The following is a 17033-nucleotide window of genomic DNA, read 5'->3' as shown; positions in this document are numbered from 1 at the left end:
CTTTCTCTCTCTGTATTTCTCTCTCTCTCTCTCTCTCTCTCTCTCTCTCTCTCTCTCTCTCTCTCTCTGTCTGTCTCTATCTGCCTTCATGTACGTATTACTCGGCGTATAATGTGGGTGCCGCTCGCACACCGAGCGGTCGGGTGTCACGCTACGTGCTTCCTGCCCGCAGGCCATAGTGCGACAAAAGGCCTTATGTCCGCCCGCTCGTGGGACACTCGTGATCGCAATGTGTAATCAAGCTCGCAGCATGGCCACTGTATTACCACGTACGCCCACCCGTTGTACGCGTGCATACGCGGCAGTTTCGGTTATCCGTTTCCCGCGCAGGACACCACCATCCTCCTGCTGCTGCTCCTCCCGCTCCTCCCCGCGCCCGACCCGTCGATCGCTTTCGTAACGGCGTCTCGCGGCCGATCGGCAAATTTGCGACCGCTATTTTAACCGTCCACACGAGCGGGACGCTTTTTTTATTTGTTATCGCAAACGAGAGCGAAATTTATTGCGTGCGCGTTGGAAACCCGCGTGTTGTCTCTTGAAACGAGATATTCGTATGGAATATGTTGCTATTCGGTTTGCGATGATCATCATCGATGATAATTGACGCGGAATTGAATTAATCACGAAACGAATTAATCCGGAAACGATTTCGTCGGAGGGGGCGAATTTCTATGCGCTGGCTGATGGAATCAGAAGAGGCCAAAGATCTCGGTCGCGCAAAAAGCCATTCGCTCGCGTCCGTTATTCCGCTGAATTCACGACCGGTGATTAAGACTTTCTACTAATTATCGCAACGAGGCACTCACAGGTCGCGGTAAAATCGTCCCGCGGGTGAAAACATTCGTTGATGCAATTATAGAAATCGCGACGCGCCGCGTCGATTTCCGTGCGGACCCGAACGCCCTGTCGCGGCCGAGAGATCGCACACGTCAATTCCGATGACAACTTCACGAGTCGGCGAACTGGCAGACGGAGCTGGGGCACGAGGAGTCTATAAAGCGACGATAGGCGAGGCAATTTACGATCAATATGAGCGCGTTGTCTTTGACGCACCGACCAGCCATGCGGAATTTCAGCTGAATCCCCGCGACAGGTATTATAACGGGTCGCGTAATTAGCACGATATATTCAAGTTGCCGCAAAGTGACGCCACCTCTGGGAGCAAGCGCCGTGTCGCAGGCGGCTATAGATGCGAGGGACCCACGAAATCCCTTTATCCGCGCGACGCGTTTTATTTTCCGCCGCCGGAGAAGGAAAACCGGATCGCGCGCGCGATGCAAGCAAATTTGCACAATGGTATTCAGGTCTCGTTGTAATCTTGTTTAGCCGAGAGGAGTTATGCGACAAGCTATATCCATCCCTAACTACTTTTATCGATCACCCATCAAACTACCGAAGGCTGAGAGGTAGTTTGATTAGTCGGTTTACGTTCAGGTCGGGTCACTATAAGGAGAATTGTAGATAAGGGCTCTGATGCACCTTCGCGATGGTTAACTCAACACGATATGCATTATACGCGATCTTTTCCGCGCTGCAATTTCGCGCCTGACGCATCGCACTGCGAGAAAAAGATCTAACCAAAATTATAGATATTTCTGGCTTCTAAACATATATTTCTTGGTTGTTCTAACACGAAAATGGTAGTAGCAACAATAATGCAAGGCTATTATCATTAACATTACAATAAAATTTAATTGAGAAAATTATTTTCTTCTCTAAAATTTATAATAATCATTTCTTTATATGATTATGGTTACAAATATTAAATATTTTTCTCTTACTGCACATACAGGAATGCTCAATAATTTAAAGAATGAGAAGAAAATTGACATAGACGGAAACTAAATAAAAAGCAAATTTCTTAGCCTTCAATTTTGCTACGTAAGATTGATCGTTAATGGCAGTCAATAGCTGAGGCATTTTGACTGATACAAAAGAGAAAACGTTTTTAATGTGCACGAATCGTTGGTGATTCGATTCTTCCCGATCGCGTACGGAATCGGAATGAACTAATCGCCGATAATAACGCGTTACAGAGGCGTCGCAAACGACTGCCTCGGACTTCCGATTGCGGCCTCCGCGCCTATTCTCTGCACCGTTCGTTCATGGTCGAATGGAGTCGCTGTCTGGAAAACCAACGGCGCTCAGCGTTTCGCAAAACCGATAACGAGATTTCCGTCGTCGGTGTCTCCCGACGAAGAAGCAGCCTCGACGACGCAGCGCTCCGCGACTTCCCACGACCGGATCTCTACGAGCGACGTTTGACGAGAAAGCCCGGCTGCCGCGGGAAAAAGTTCGCAAAAGGATCGACTGATTAAATCCACCGCGAACCGGCGCCTTTCGCGAGCAGAACGGCCCGTTAGATCCCGGAGAAACCGTCCGACGCTCCACTACGCGAGTCCCGAGTGGCAGTAAGTTGAATTCCCAAACGGGCGGGTGTGGCGACCGGCCCGCAACGGGCACCGGAACGGACGTCGCTATCTCTCTCCTCCGTCGTTCCCACCCCTAACGACGAGGGTTGCCTACTTCTCGTCTCGATGAAGAGAGAGAGAGAGAGAGAGAGAGAGAGAGAGAGAGAGAGAGAGAGAGAAAGAGGGAGAGAGAAAATAGAGTAAGAGAGAGGAGAGGGAGAGAGAGAAAGAGAGAACAAACGAAACCTTCAACTACTCCGCACCGGTGCTCGGGGAATAACTCGGATTTCGCGTCGATCCGCGCCGTTGGCGCGCATCGATCGATCGTCACCGAGAAGCGTCGCCCTTTTCGCGCCACGGCAGCCACGATCCTTCGCAATCTGGACGCCCGAGTCGCGATATAAATGAACCGGAAAGGATAGCGTGGAAGTTGGAGAAGAAAAGCACAGTTAACTCTCCCGATCTTACGTGGGTGTCGCGTTCATGGGATCATTTTATCCACCACTTTTCGAGCGTAAGAAGAATGATGCAAGACGTGCACGAGGAATTTAACAAGTTACAGCCACTGTAATCGGTTAGTCTTTCTCTCTTTCAATCACTCATTCTCATTCTCTCTCTCTCTCTCTCTCTCTCTCTCTCTCTCTCTCTCTCTCTCTCTCTCTCTCTTTCTCTCTTGACTCAATTCCATTGATAAAGAGTATTGAGTCCCAATCGAACGTGTACGGTTGCCAAATACGTCGGTCGGTGAACTAAACTAAAAATCGCACTCGATACCTAGATAGCAGGAAAAAGAGATTAGCCAAGCCCTCGGGTAGCCGCGACCACATCCGACGGACGAGCAACAACCAACAACTTGCTAAAAACACTTGACTGTTCCGAAACACGTCTCCCGTCGATCACGATCGAACGTCACGTGAATTTCACGTAAATTCTCCCGATTCGCGTCCAACATCGAGAGAATTGACGAGGTGTGCACTCGAACGAGTAAGTGCTCAGAGTACTGAGACGCGTAACGAGGAAAAGCCATAAACAGCTTAAAAAGCATAAGTAACAGTTGAGACTCACTTGGAGATCGTCGTCGACGATATGTCAAACCGATATCGCACACGCACTGTCGTCGTCGCTTTTATCCACTGGCCAAACACCGGCGAATCCACTGTACACTCACACGCTTTCGGGACAAAGGGCTCCGCGGGTGGAGATCGTGGCGGAAAAGGCAAAGAAAAAAAGCGAACGAAATCTCGCCACCGTCACTGATCCGAGGAGAGCGCGGTCCTTCCGTGTCTTCGCGCGCGTCCGCCGATTCGTGCCGCGTGTCTGTCCGAAAGTGTCACCTCCCTCTCTCTCTGAGCTACTCCGACGTGCCGGCGAAGATCCGTGAAAGGAGGAAGAGGCGAGAGATCGTCCGCAACCCGGTCGTGGACGAGCGCCGTCGGTGGCGGCCGCTTCTGTGCTCGCTTTCCTTTTTTCTCGCCTCTCTTCCTCCGGGTAACCACCAGCCGACGATGTTGACGTCGCGCGGCAACGAGGCGAGTATAGGAAGACCACGACGACGACGACGACGACGAGTAGAAGGAAGAGTAGCGGTGGAAGAGTAAAGAGAGGAAGGCGGCGGGGGAGGGGAGAACGACGGAGAAGGGGGGCTAGAAGGAATAGAAGGCAGAGCGAGTGAGAAAGAAGAGACTGTGAGGGAGAAAGAGGGAGAAAGAGAGAGAAAGAGAAAAAGACGAGGACAGACGAACGGAGCGAGAGAAAGAGAAGGAAAGCGAAAAGGAAGAACCGGAGCAAGAGCGAGCGCCGGCAGACTGGGTTGACTCGGTGGCCGAGCGGTATCTCACCCGCGAAAAGCGTCCCGCGATCAGGTGACAGCGGGAGTACACACCGGCGTTACTCCGGAGCGAGAGGGAGAAGAGCGGGACGAGAACGGACGAGAGAGGAGTTGTGGAACGAGAGGGAGGACGGTTGGCTGCCGCGGCGCGACGGAGACAGCCGAGTCGCGAGCGGAACGTGGAGGGAGCGTGGAGTGGCGTGGCGAAGGGCTAGGCGGGAGGCTAAACACGTAGGAGGAAAAGGAACAAACGAGAGAGGAGGAAAGAGACGGAGCGAGAGAGGCGGAGGGGAGTTGGGAAACGCGAGAGGACGGGACGGAGAATGAGTCGACGAAGATCAGAGAGGGAGAGAACGATAGCCGGTGCTCGTGCGTTCGCCGAGTGTAACTCAACTGCCAGAGGAGGACGAGGAGAGACCTCGATGGGACAGAGTGGGACGCGAAGAACCGCCGCTGTGGTACAGACGGAGAGGGAGTAAGTTCAAGAAAGAGAGAAAGAGACGACGCGCGACGGAGGTGTGAGAGAAAAAGAGAGAGGAGAGGGAGAGAGAGAGAGAGAGAGAGAGAGAGAAAGAGAGTTGGAGAGGAGCGAAGGTGAGGGAGATGAGAGTAAGAGAGAGGAGGGGAAGAGAGAGAGAGATCGGCTGTGGGTGACGCGAAGTGGGGTGACGACGGAAAGCCGAGAGAGCGTACGAGAGAGCGGGGTGGTCGGAGGGAGGCAGAGAAGGGCTCCCTGATCGCTTCTGAGTGCAAACGGTTCGGCGTGCGGTGGGACACTGGCAGGCAGTCGGGCGGGCGGGTTGGCTGAAACTGCTGTGGATAGCGGGTGGCGAACGGTGCGATACTCCGCGGAACGGGACGGGACGGGCCGAGAGCCGAGCCGGGCCGGGACCCCCATCCACACGCGGCCACATGGACACGCGCACACACGCCGAAGATCAGGGCGCTCGCGTGTATTCGCCACCGACAGAGGCACCACGCGAAGAGGCGCGGCAATACAGACGCGCGCTCACACGGATAGAGTCACAGTCGGCGACGAACGGTCGACTGCGGGATGTCGGGGGAGGAAGGGCAAGGCAGGCAAGGCAGGCAAGGCAGGCAAGCAGGCAAGCAGGCACGGCATACGAGCTTCAACGCGTTACTACGCCAACGGCACTGCCTGCCCTCGGCTCGGCTCGGTCTCGCTCGGGCGCCCGCGCTAGCCCGACTCTGCCCCGCCGTCTCCATCGGTCTGGTTCTCTATGCCTCTTCGGCGTCCTCGTCGCTCTAGCGTGACTCGTCTCTCGTTCTGGTTCTGTCCCACTCGAACCACACGCCACACTGTGCCGCGCCGCGCCACGCCACACCACACCACGCCACGCCACGTCGCACCACACCGCCGCGCCGATCGAGCCGATGCTCTCTTCCGCAAGCGCGCGTGGTCGTCTCTCTTCTTTTGCGCTCTACTCTCGTCTCTTTCTCTCTCTCTTTCATCGTCGATATGCTTCTCCCTTTTCCTCCCCTGTTACTTTTTCTCGCTCTCGCAAGCTCTGCTACCGCCCTTTCAGTCCTCTTCGCGGGACGTCTGCTTAGTTTCCGTCGAGATCCTCTCATTCCTCGCAGTCTCCGTGGCGTGATCGTCACCGGGTCTTCCTCATTTCGAGTCGCGCACGTCCCCCGCGCGCGCGATCAACGTCTCTCTTCAGGACGCGTCTGCACCGAAACGGTAATGTAATGAAGCGTTACCTGCCGCTGGAATTTAAAGCGACGAAAATTCCTACAGAATCGGACGAAACACAAGAGATCGAACGGTCAACGCTCAAACAATGGAGCAAAGGGACTGGACCTACGGTTTTTAACACTGAACCGTTCAATTTCGAAATTTTTTCAACGCGTCGGTTTTATCTCGTGAGACTTAAAAAATCCCTCCAGCAGCGCCGTCTTCTCCGAGTCTTCTCTTAGACGTCCAAAGGTTTCAACCTGACGCATCCGCTCGCTTGCGTTTTCTTAAGTTTCGCGAGTATTAACGCTGAATTATTCAACGGGCATCATGTAAGTCTACGCGGTAACCTCGGTCCTTGAGAGAATCTGGAGAAACGGGCCGTCGCGCGATTACGCTCGAGACCGAGCGAAGAGAGACTGCTTTTGTCTGGGATATATCGAGATTCTTCTCGAAAATCCTAGAATTCGTAAGGGTAAAAGAATTCAACGGACGCACATAACCTAACACCGTTACTTTGTTATCCCGTTCGCGATCTATCGCATTAGGTCGTTCGGATCCCTCATTTACGGTAAATCGTAATGAGACACCTCAACGCGGCAAAGAGGTGCCCTTTTACACGGATATCATCGTTACACTGTTATGTCACAATGAAAGACACCTGAGCCGCGTCCACAACTAAATTTATAGTTATCAAACGACGATCGCCAATCAGGAAGTCAATAGCGGTGCATCACAATCGCGCGAGAGAGGCGCGAGATTTGCGTTGCAGCCTCGTTCTGCACGGTGCGCGTCGAATTTCCGAGTTTGCCGAGAATCGGAGAGAGAACCATTTTCGGGAATTCGTTACGATACTTTCGACCTGCAGAAAAAGGATGCTTGCCCAAAAATGGTAAAATATAAGATCTGCGCAGTAACATAGGGGAGGCAAAGTTTAAAATTTCCACGATCTCCATCCTCCTTTCTAGCCCGTGTCACTAATAATGACAAGTTTTAAAGGTATCTTCACGCTAGGACAATGATAGTTTCAAGAAGCGAAAAATTGGAAAGAGAGTAGAATCCGACGAACGGAAATCGCACACTGAATCGCACACTGCGCGCCCACAAAGGAATGGGCAAAATAGGAGAACATAAAGGTGCTGAAAGGACGGCATGAAGACTGCATGAGAAGGCAGGCCCTTGCAACAAAATTTGTTAAAATTTTGGAAAGAAGAAAATGTGAGAAGATAATTACATCTAACACAGTCACGCATTTAACTTCACTCATTAGAAATGTGCTCCGTCCCGGAGCAGGTATCACGATACGTTCTTTCAGAATTCCAAGTGCTCAGAGAAAGCAGAAGTTGACGCGGAAGAGCGAGAGATCGCCGCGATAGGTAGGAGCCAGCGAGACTAATATGACACAGTAGGGGGGCGGTACCCCTTAACACCGGGCACGAGGCAAAAAGGGGGGACCAGCTGTGTTCTATCCTTGTTCGGATCGCTCTAAAGGGGGTCGAGGATTATTAAAACGGACGAGAGGGACGAGAATGGCAAGACGGGGACAGGAGGGAGGACAGGCAGCCTTCTACTATTACGGTGCACAGCCTCTGGAACCGGTAACCCCCACTACCCCGCGCCGCCTCACGCTCTCCCGTCCTGCCTGTCTGTCTGTCTTTCTCTCTCTTTCGGCCTCTCCTTCGTTCTCCCTGATTCGGTATTCAAGTTGGAGCTGCGGTGCATGCTCGGTGCATAAAATGCCCCCTACAATGATCCCAATCAACTGTGGCACCCATACGCGCGCAGAACTCAGCAATCAGGACCGCTTTGATGACGACGGCCAAAAATTCGACATTAATTCAATGAGAGACACACCGCGGCGAGTCGATAGGATCGATCGATCGAAGGAATAAACGAACGAACGGACAAACGATCGGCGGACTCTCACCGGCTCATCATGGATCTCGCGGTTGCGAAAGTGGATCATCTATCTTGATCAGCATGCTTGAAAACCGAAACATTTTCAAATGAGTGTTGAAGCACGCGGCTCAAGCGGAAACGTCCCGCGAGGGATATAAACCGGGAAGACCGAGCGGACCGAGCGCGGTAAAACATGATCGATTGAACGTCGCGGCTCGAGTCGTTCGAAAACAACACGCGAACCCGGCCAATTCATGAGAGACAAAGGCGATGAGTCGAGATTTGTCTACACCTTGCTGGCATTGCTCGGCACCTTGCATCTACCTGGCACAATGAAGCACCCAGCACGTGGCGGTCGTCCTTGGGGAAGAGCGTCCCATGGGACGGACGTTCCTCAGAGAGGAAGCCTTACCTGCGCCGTTAAAAAGATCCTAATACCTTGCTCACTATACCGTTGTCACACGAAGGAGCACAAACAGAGGTCGCCCTGATATACGACAAAATGCTCATGTTATGACACTAATATGAATCAAATTAGATTCGTGAAAACGACATCGGCTTCCTGCGTCAACTTATGCGAAAAGAGACGCGTTTGGCCTGATAGTCTTCGTTCATTTCAAGTTTTCATTTATCGACTATAAAATATTCGAGAGTCTTTGGTCGATCCACGTCTCTATATAAGAATAATAATAAAAATAATGCGAAAAAACGAATCTTCGTAGATGTACACGGAGATATACATATATGATTCTCTCTTACGTCCTATAAATTTTCTTAGTTTCACTACATGCTTCTAGAAATGCAAAAATAGGGACTGTAAGGTGTCTATCTTGTTAAGGAGCATAGTAAATTTTGCTAGAAACTTAGCAAATTTCTTAATAGCACATTTCAGGTCTTAAAATATAAATAACACGCATGAAATGAAGAGAGAGATAGTCAGTTAGTGCAAAATGTTGATCTATTCCTCGGTTATAAAATTGTATAGTAATTTTTACAATAAAACTCTCACATGTGTAACGCATATCGCGTCAGACAATTCTACTTTTCATTCTACTATTATCTATTATACCTTCCTCATTCCCACCGATTCAACTTATTTTCTACTACGTGAAGTTATCTCTCTCGGTTCAGCCGAGACACCAGTCTACGCTAAACTCTGCTAAGAGTCCGAGTACGCGGCAGGTGTTTCCACACGACTGTATTTTTTTCAACGCATCCGATCGAGGGATATTCGTACCTTCGCTTAAGCGTCGAGCTTAATCACGCGTAAAACGCGCTCCAGGGAGGGAGACAACGACTCCCTTTCCTTAAGCGGGACAGCCAGCACGGCCACGGTTCGTGGACGACGTTTGGAAACGGTCCGGAATACCGTTGCGGGCGACGGGCCGGCAGTACCGACGACCACTACGAAGGATCAACAGCAACGTCCCGTCACTAATTACATTCTCCTCGCGCAATCACGGTCGCGCGCGTATATATGTACGTGCGCGCGTTACCGCACGAGCGTCACCACCACTACACGTTACGAGCCGCGCGTCCGCTGGCCAAAGTCCAAATCTCTCGGCAGATTAAAAGCTTCTCGGCGATCTCTTGGCTGGAGTTCCTTCCACGTTCCCCTGGAAAGTCTCTCCGCCGGGTATCGGCAGCCCCGGCCGAACCTAACCTCTCCTCTTCTCTTCTCTCTCCTCTTCTCTTCTCTTTCCACCCTCGTCTCGACGACGAGATGTTCCGCAAAATGCGAGCGCACACGTGAGGGACCCCACGCACTCGGGGGTCCTCCACGTGTGTTGCCAACCCAAACCTGAAAATACTCGGAAACGCCTCACGACCCGGGAGTCACATACACACTGAACGCAAGCGTGTCGGAAATACCGGCAACGACCTATGCGGAAGCTAACGAAGCTTGACCTTACTTCAAAGCCGTAACCATCGAGGATAAAGGAGAGCTAAATGAATTTTTTTCCCGGAATATCCGTCGATCTTGCCAAGGCATATTGTGCTTTCAACAAAGAAAAACACGACGACAGCTCTAATATCCCTCAGAATTTTAAGCCATCCAGATTCGTAGCCTCGGATTGCGTGAAGTTAAAATCCGTCCCTGCGAAAGAGAGGGAAGAAAAGGGAATACGAATACCTCTACTGCGGGAAAAGAGTTTGCACAGGATGGCAAAGTCTTCGTTTTGTCGGGATACCGTGACTAAACGCGTCGGCTACGATTCCTTATGAGCACCTTGGCGATAAGGTAAATTCAGCCGGCGATGGATTCCGACTGTGAGAAGAATGAGCGTATGCAGAAAGCTCTGAATTTTCCATCTTCGCGTCCTGGGAGCCGCGATGATTTGAATACCATCGGACGTCGTTCCTATGTCGCCGGCGCGAGTGAACACGATCGGTCTTTTTCGAGGACTTTTTCAGAAACAGCACTGTAAGATTTTATCTCGCCAAAAAGCGATTCCGAAAGGCCTTTCGCGGTCTTTAGAAAGATCTATTATCGGGTCATCGAGAATGATTAAGGATCGCGGCCGGTCATTTTGTTAATTGGCGGTGTTGTTAGAGGAGAAAAGATAAATGTGAAAATCTCGTCCACTTCTAGAAAACCAGAAGTGTAATGGATCTTTTAAACAGCGCGAGTAGTTTTATTTCGAGAAATAAGAGTAACTGGAAGACGGAAGAACGATTAAAAGCGGGAAGAAAACGGCGGTGATGCCGACTTATTCTCCACTCAATGCAAGAATATAAAAAGTAATTATATTAAAATATATTATTTATAGAGACTATCTTGTATATACTTTAACGGTTTTCTCTTTTTCTCTCACTCACTCTTATATAAAAGAATCTCAGCAAATTATATTATTCTTAATAACAAAAATGAATCGGCTAACAGTAGTAAAAAAAATAGTGCAAAAAACGATTTACTAACATGACGAACTAATAGAAGAATTAATAATTATTAAAGGAAGATACGATTAGGTAATCGATAGTAAGAATTAGTAAAAGTTCTTTTTGCGATATTGTTGCAGGTGAACTCTCAGAATATACAAATAACAATGACAAAAATAAAGAACACTCAGCGAATGGGTGATGGGTTTGCCTTGCACGATAGAAAGACGAGGAGAAAAGCCCGATCGCAAAATATTATTTATAGTACACGAATGTGCCAGAAGAACTCGATAAAATGATCTGTTTAATTCCTGAAAATACAGAGACGTGCGGCAAAACAGCGACGGAGGTCGAGCGAATATATATCGCACGATTTCCAGAATTCTATTCAATATCACCGCCGTGATTCTCAAACCTCGCCCTCGTATGGATTACTACGTCACAGTAGATCGACGGGATATCAACGACATCGATGGATCGTATATCAACGAGATCAGATCACCGATTGTGTGTGTGGCAAGCCCAATAATAATAGTAGATAGAAATATCTGCCCGGCAACCGGGCCGACGTCGCTTTTAGGTGCGTATTTTCAGATGTGCGTGACCCGGACATGCACGGACGCCTCGCAAAAACTCGCGCGCATAATACAACACTGAATGAACACTATGCATTTATCGATATATGATTTGTATCTTAGCGACAGTCTGCGGAAACATAAACGGTGAGCTCCTCGAGCGTCGTCTATCGATACACGTGCACTGGACCGACACGCGAGAGTCACGACACAACACACTAGACACAGCGTGTACACAGCCGTGCGACTTGAATCACACACGTTGCGAGATCTAGAGTATCGCGAAGACGTCGAAGGACTGCTCGAGAAGGATCCAATCGAGGATCTACGACCGCTGCAATGCAGCAACGCGCGACTTGTCTCTGCCGTGACAGAGGTGTTTAGACCGCGATGCTCGAACTGAATCAGAAGCGAGAATTTTCGCGCTCGTTCCGGTACGCGATTCTAATACATTCTTGTTTCCTCTCTCTCTCTCTTTCTCTCCGCACTCGTCCCCCCTTCGCCTCTTGAATCTGATTCGCGTCTTCTGGACCAGTTCTCGATCTCGGCGCATTCTCACGGGACAGAAGAGGGATGCTGATGCTGAGAACTGGACAACGGTCAAGCCTTGGCCCGTTCCTCGCGACCTACCAGGACGGACAGAGGGAAGTCGAGGAGGTAGGGGCAGTTTAGCCGATACTGGACGGACGATGCTGGCCACGGGATGTGTAGGGGTTGAATCTTCCGAGATCGGAAGGGTGCGCGGTGTGATTCTGGTTTGATTTTATTCCGCTCGGGGATGATCGCTCTCTCACCGCGTGAGAAAGGGCTCACGGATTCGACCTCTTTCGTCGTTCTCTCCTAGCAACGCCGCTTCCGCGCGTGATGTTGCGTGTGTCACGTCGATCCTCACCGTCAAAGAGCGTGTACAAAATGAACGCTCCGGCTGCGTTGTGTGACATCAGACACGGGAAATTTTATCTCGTGAATTCGATCCGGCTTAATCCACGCGGTGAGCAGCTCGAAATGTAGCACGGACGAGATCAATTGTTTCGGAGAGACTGCAATACTCTGGTTATTGCATAAATAGAAATTTGCTCCATTTTCCTCGTCTTAAAAATCGGTATAGCTTTGTCAGACAGGCTTGATTTGGCTACATCATTTGAATTTTCCACGTCGCGATTAATTTTTAGTAATAACGGCGATTCTCGTCCACCATTTCCTAAGATAAAACTTTCACGTCCCGATGTGTAAACCGATTCGTGTAAACGATTAAATTTGTTTATTTATCCGTATAGAGGAGGAGAGAAAATAAGGGGGAGTCTTTTGGCGACCATGGTCCTCTTGGTGACCATGAAATATGCATCTACTAATTCCGCCGTGAGAGTAGAATAGAGTTCTCCTAGAGAACGATAAAAGAGCACGCCTGCCCTTCAGATCGATCTCACGGAGCGAGGGTTAATGCGAGACGCTCAGACAATTCCGCAAGCAGCCGCAGTTTCGAGGAGGCGACGCTCGATCTCTCGCGCGCGCGCGAGACAGAGAGAGAGAGAAAGAGAGAGAGATAGAGCAGGAGGGAGAGACGCCCAGGGTTCAGGGCGCAATTAGCTCCGCGAATTAAGCGGCGCTTAAGCGCGAGCGAGACCCCGGCCGAATATATCGGCCGCGCGATATCCTCGGGATGACGCCGAGTAAGTTTCGGGACATTCGGGATTATCCGCGGGATCTGCCGAATATTTCGACGATCCGACCGATCCCACCGGAGAGACGCCGCGCGATCTTCAGCAGCAACTCTCCGGGTCTCCGGAAATGTCGCGCACGCGCGCACTTGGCGTAACTTCCACGGCAGAAACGTCCCGGCGCGATCAATCGCTGAATCGACAAGCAGACACGTCAATCTTTAATACAGGCTGCCGCAGGACCGTCGTGCGGACGTCTCTGTGATAATTTCCAAGTCGAGCTAACTAAGATCAGGCGAACACACACGCCGAGACTCCAAAACGTGCGCGTTTGTGTTCTCAATTAATTTATCAGGATCCTCAAGTTTCCGATACTAAATCAACTGTCGCAGCCCCAACATCGGCGCGTTCCACGTGACGTTTAATATCAAACGGAAATCCGACACCTACGCCGCGAGGAAAATCCGGGACACCAGCATCGCCGCTCGAATTATTGTACAAAATGACGGTTGTCGGGGTGAGGCGCGATGAAAAGTAGGATCAGGACGGAGGGTCGCGCGGCCGCTAAGTCGACGGCGAGGCGGAGAAAGAATTACCGGCATTGTTCCAGTCCCCGGGCCGCCCCTTTTGCGAAAACAAAGGGACGAACGCGTCGGAGAGGGAGCGGCGTGGCGCGCAGCTTGGCTCGGCCCGGCGCGACGTGGCCACGCTTAATTCTAAATTCGGCACTAATAACGCCGGCCCGTGTTTCGTTAGCCCCTGGGAGATTAACGCGTCGGCGAGCGGTGGGCTAATAGCGCCGTGCACACCGAATTCGAATAATATTTACCTTCGGCGTGGCGCGCGCGCGCGCCACACAGTACAACGCAGCGCAGCACAGCATAGCTCGGCATGACGCGACGGGACGCGACGCAGCGCGGCGCAGCGCGGCGTGGCGTGGCCACCCAGAGTCTCCTGGGAGCGGCAAATGCGATTGGTTTCGACGTATGTATATGTGCGTGGCCGGATCGTTCCGCGACACACAAAAAGCCGCCACTTTTCGCCGGTCAATCGGATCGCCTCTGCGTCGCGCCACCGCGTCCTTTATTTTTATTTATAGCCCCCTGAAACACGGTTACGCGCGTTCTACGGAACGATCAGTAAATTATGGATAACGCACTAACGAAACGCGCGTGATGCGCCGTTATTCGTGCCGTAGGATCGCACTCGTAGAGTGCGAGTGAAAATTGATAATGGCCGCGTGAACCGAGAAAACGAATTCGAGATTCAAGCGAGAAGACCATTGTGTCTTTCTCCCCGTTGACAATTGGGACTTTCATCGGCGAGCGTTGGGAGTGAACAGAACTGCGAGTAATAAGAAGATACTGTATAGCCGTCGTGGGTGGGCCACCTTGGCGTAGTCATCGCGGCGTACAATAAATTTAATCGTAATTTCGCATAGCACGTTATTAATTTTACCAAATTTACATATAGGGTGTCTGACGATAACATATACTCGTTTCGTGTAGATTAAACAAAAAGTTTCTTTGCCATTTTCCAAATAATCACGTAAAATTTAGTTAGTTTTCAGTTAAAACAAATCGAATAATCGCGTGTCACACTATGAGTGAAGTGCTGTAGAGGCAGTACTTGGACTGTGCTAATCAGCGCTTCCCGCGCGTCACCTATTTCCCCAGTCTGTAAAGCTTGATCTACAATGTGTTCTTTGCTTCCTACTTCTTTCTCTTTATCTCTTTCTTACTCAAACTTTAAGCTTGAAGCCAGAAAAAGACAGAAGACAAGAAATAGAACGCGAAGAGCACATTGTAGATCAGACTTAACGCTCGACGTTCGATCAGAGTAACATTGCGTTAAGCGAGCGTCGAGCGGCAACAGGCGCTGATTAGTGCGGTCCAAGCACCATTTCAGCACTCCACTCACAGTATCACACGTGATCCATTCACCTATCATCTTTAATCAATAACTAACAATTTTATGTGGTTATTTGCAAAATGATAGAAAAATTGTTCAGTTTATACTAATCTATGCGTAGCGTGCGAAATGAATGTTTAAACACCCGATATATAAAGTAGAATACGTCTGTCTGTATGTTCCCTATTAACTCTTAGACTCTTTGACTGATCTGCACTAGATTTTGCATAGTTACTCTCCAGCAACCTGCGGAAAATATAAGCTACCATGAAACCTGGGCACTTCACCCCCTCCCACTAATTTCCTTCCCTTGAACGCTTGACAATTGAAATTTAGATGTTCTAGGTTAGAGTAGATGAAGGAAACCCTGGCAATGCGCGCCGGCTAGTTTAATACTAAACACCATAAGTTCGTCGCGTGAGCGCTCCTCGTCTCGAGAAATCTCGAACAGCCAGCCGGCAGCCGACAATCTGATTAATATCGCGCATTATCTCGGTCTTGCACGCGTAATCAAGTACGTATTAAGGTGCACAGGCAGAATCTCTTGAATCAACGACTGCCATTCAGCCGGTTAGAGCATCGCATCGCATCGCGACGGTTCCACCGGTCGCGAAAGGAGATGGTGAAGGTGGAGGAAGAGCGGACGACGACGCTGGTCCGAGGGAGATCTCTCTTTCTCTCTCTCTCACACACACACACACACACACACACACACACACACACACACACACACACACACACACACACACACACACACTCTCTCTCTCTCTCTCTCTCTTTCTCTCCCTCTCCCTCTCCTCGAACGAGACGCCGCTCTCGGACGATCAATCACTGTCGCCGGTGACACCACGAAGAGATCTCGCGCGTGGGATCTCTCACGGGCTTTGATTCCACAACCTCGGAATATGTTCGGGACCGAGTCGGTCACGGGGATTAACCGGCGATCCGATGAATGACTTATTGAAATGTCACGACGCCACGATTGCGCGGACGTCGGCTCGCTATGATTTACGACTCCGTGACCGGCGGATGATTAATTTCCATTAAGACGCGTAGCCGCACGTTAGAGGATGTGTGCACTCGTTATCAAGCCCATTGTATTTGAGAGCAGTCGATTTAAGGCCGTGTGTAATCGACCCGGATAGAATAATCCCTCGCACGAGTGCGAGCGCACTGACTGCATTTATTCCGACACGTGAGCGCGAGTTCTTTTTTCTCAATTAGGTGATTATCATCACGTGTGTGTATAAGTCTCTTTGGATACGCAGAGCACGGCTGCGACCTATCAGATCAGAAATCTGATGTGATAAGGCCGGGTGGGAATGTTAAAACGTATGTAGAAAAAAAAAACGATCTGTTGAATAACTAACTTTCTGGTGAAATATGAACGAATCAAAAGATTCCGGTTGAAGTTACCAAGATTCTGTTCGAGTGAGTCAGAAGACTGTTAACTTGGACAGAATTCCGGCAACTGAATCTCGTTCATATCTTTTTCATCAGAAATCTGTTTTATCCGATCAAACTTCTTTTTCTCCGTATATATAAATTGATCAAACTTATGACGCGTTTCTTATACTTTGCGTACTGTTTCATTTCCTTTTTATTTTTTTACGCCCAAAACATGCTATAGGATCACGCGCTAGTGATCAATCCTTGTCAACGGGTGTACTTTCATAAATACTCCGAGTTTTTATCCATTGCGGACACTGCGTGTCGAAAGGTTCACGGTGGAGGCTACGTTTTCGTCTCCCCGCGTGATATTTTCGGAATCTACGCGCCCTTCGAAAACTAGAAGAACGTGCTTACGCAGACAATACGGAAGGATTACGGGAGATAAAAAAAGTCAAGAACACGATCTAGGTAGCGCGCCAAGAATCGGGGGAATTTCCCCTTGACACAGATGTCAGATAAAGGATTCTGAAAGTTACATCGGAGGTGGGATCAGAGCTTCGATCGCCGTGGCGGAATACTGAAGAAGACGCTGGTCAGCAAAAATTATTCTGTCTCGCTGAATATAAGCCGTATATCATATTCGATAGTGCCACGCCATACACGTTCTCGACAAAAGCTTCTCAATAATACCTATGCATCGAACCACATTCTACCAAAAAGAAAATCAGAATATATATATATATATATATATATATATATATATATATATATATATATATA

General features: G+C 49.8%; 1 protein-coding gene across 5 annotated transcripts in view; it reads right to left on the bottom strand.

Annotated features, from left to right (window-relative positions):
* Nucleotides 1-17033, bottom strand: part of LOC116844380 — a 132843-nt gene that overhangs the window by 62246 nt on the left and 53564 nt on the right. Inside the window, exon 1 of one of the 5 annotated variants that reach the window (XM_032815832.1) lies at nucleotides 9075-11645. The exons of 3 other annotated variants lie outside the window; for them this stretch is intronic. The gene's annotated coding sequence lies outside the window, so the exon portion shown is untranslated. Of the gene's footprint in view, nucleotides 1-3476; nucleotides 5255-9074; nucleotides 11646-17033 lie in introns of those variants that run through there. One more of the 5 variants, XM_032815828.1, reaches the window with a different exon arrangement.

This window comes from Odontomachus brunneus, unplaced genomic scaffold, assembly GCF_010583005.1.
Source record: "Odontomachus brunneus isolate Ranch 3 - 2012 unplaced genomic scaffold, Obru_v1 Obru_scaffold_041, whole genome shotgun sequence".
Lineage (NCBI taxonomy): Eukaryota > Metazoa > Arthropoda > Insecta > Hymenoptera > Formicidae > Odontomachus > Odontomachus brunneus.
Note: the sequence above shows the minus strand (reverse complement) of the source record. Positions and strands in the feature narration are given on the sequence as shown.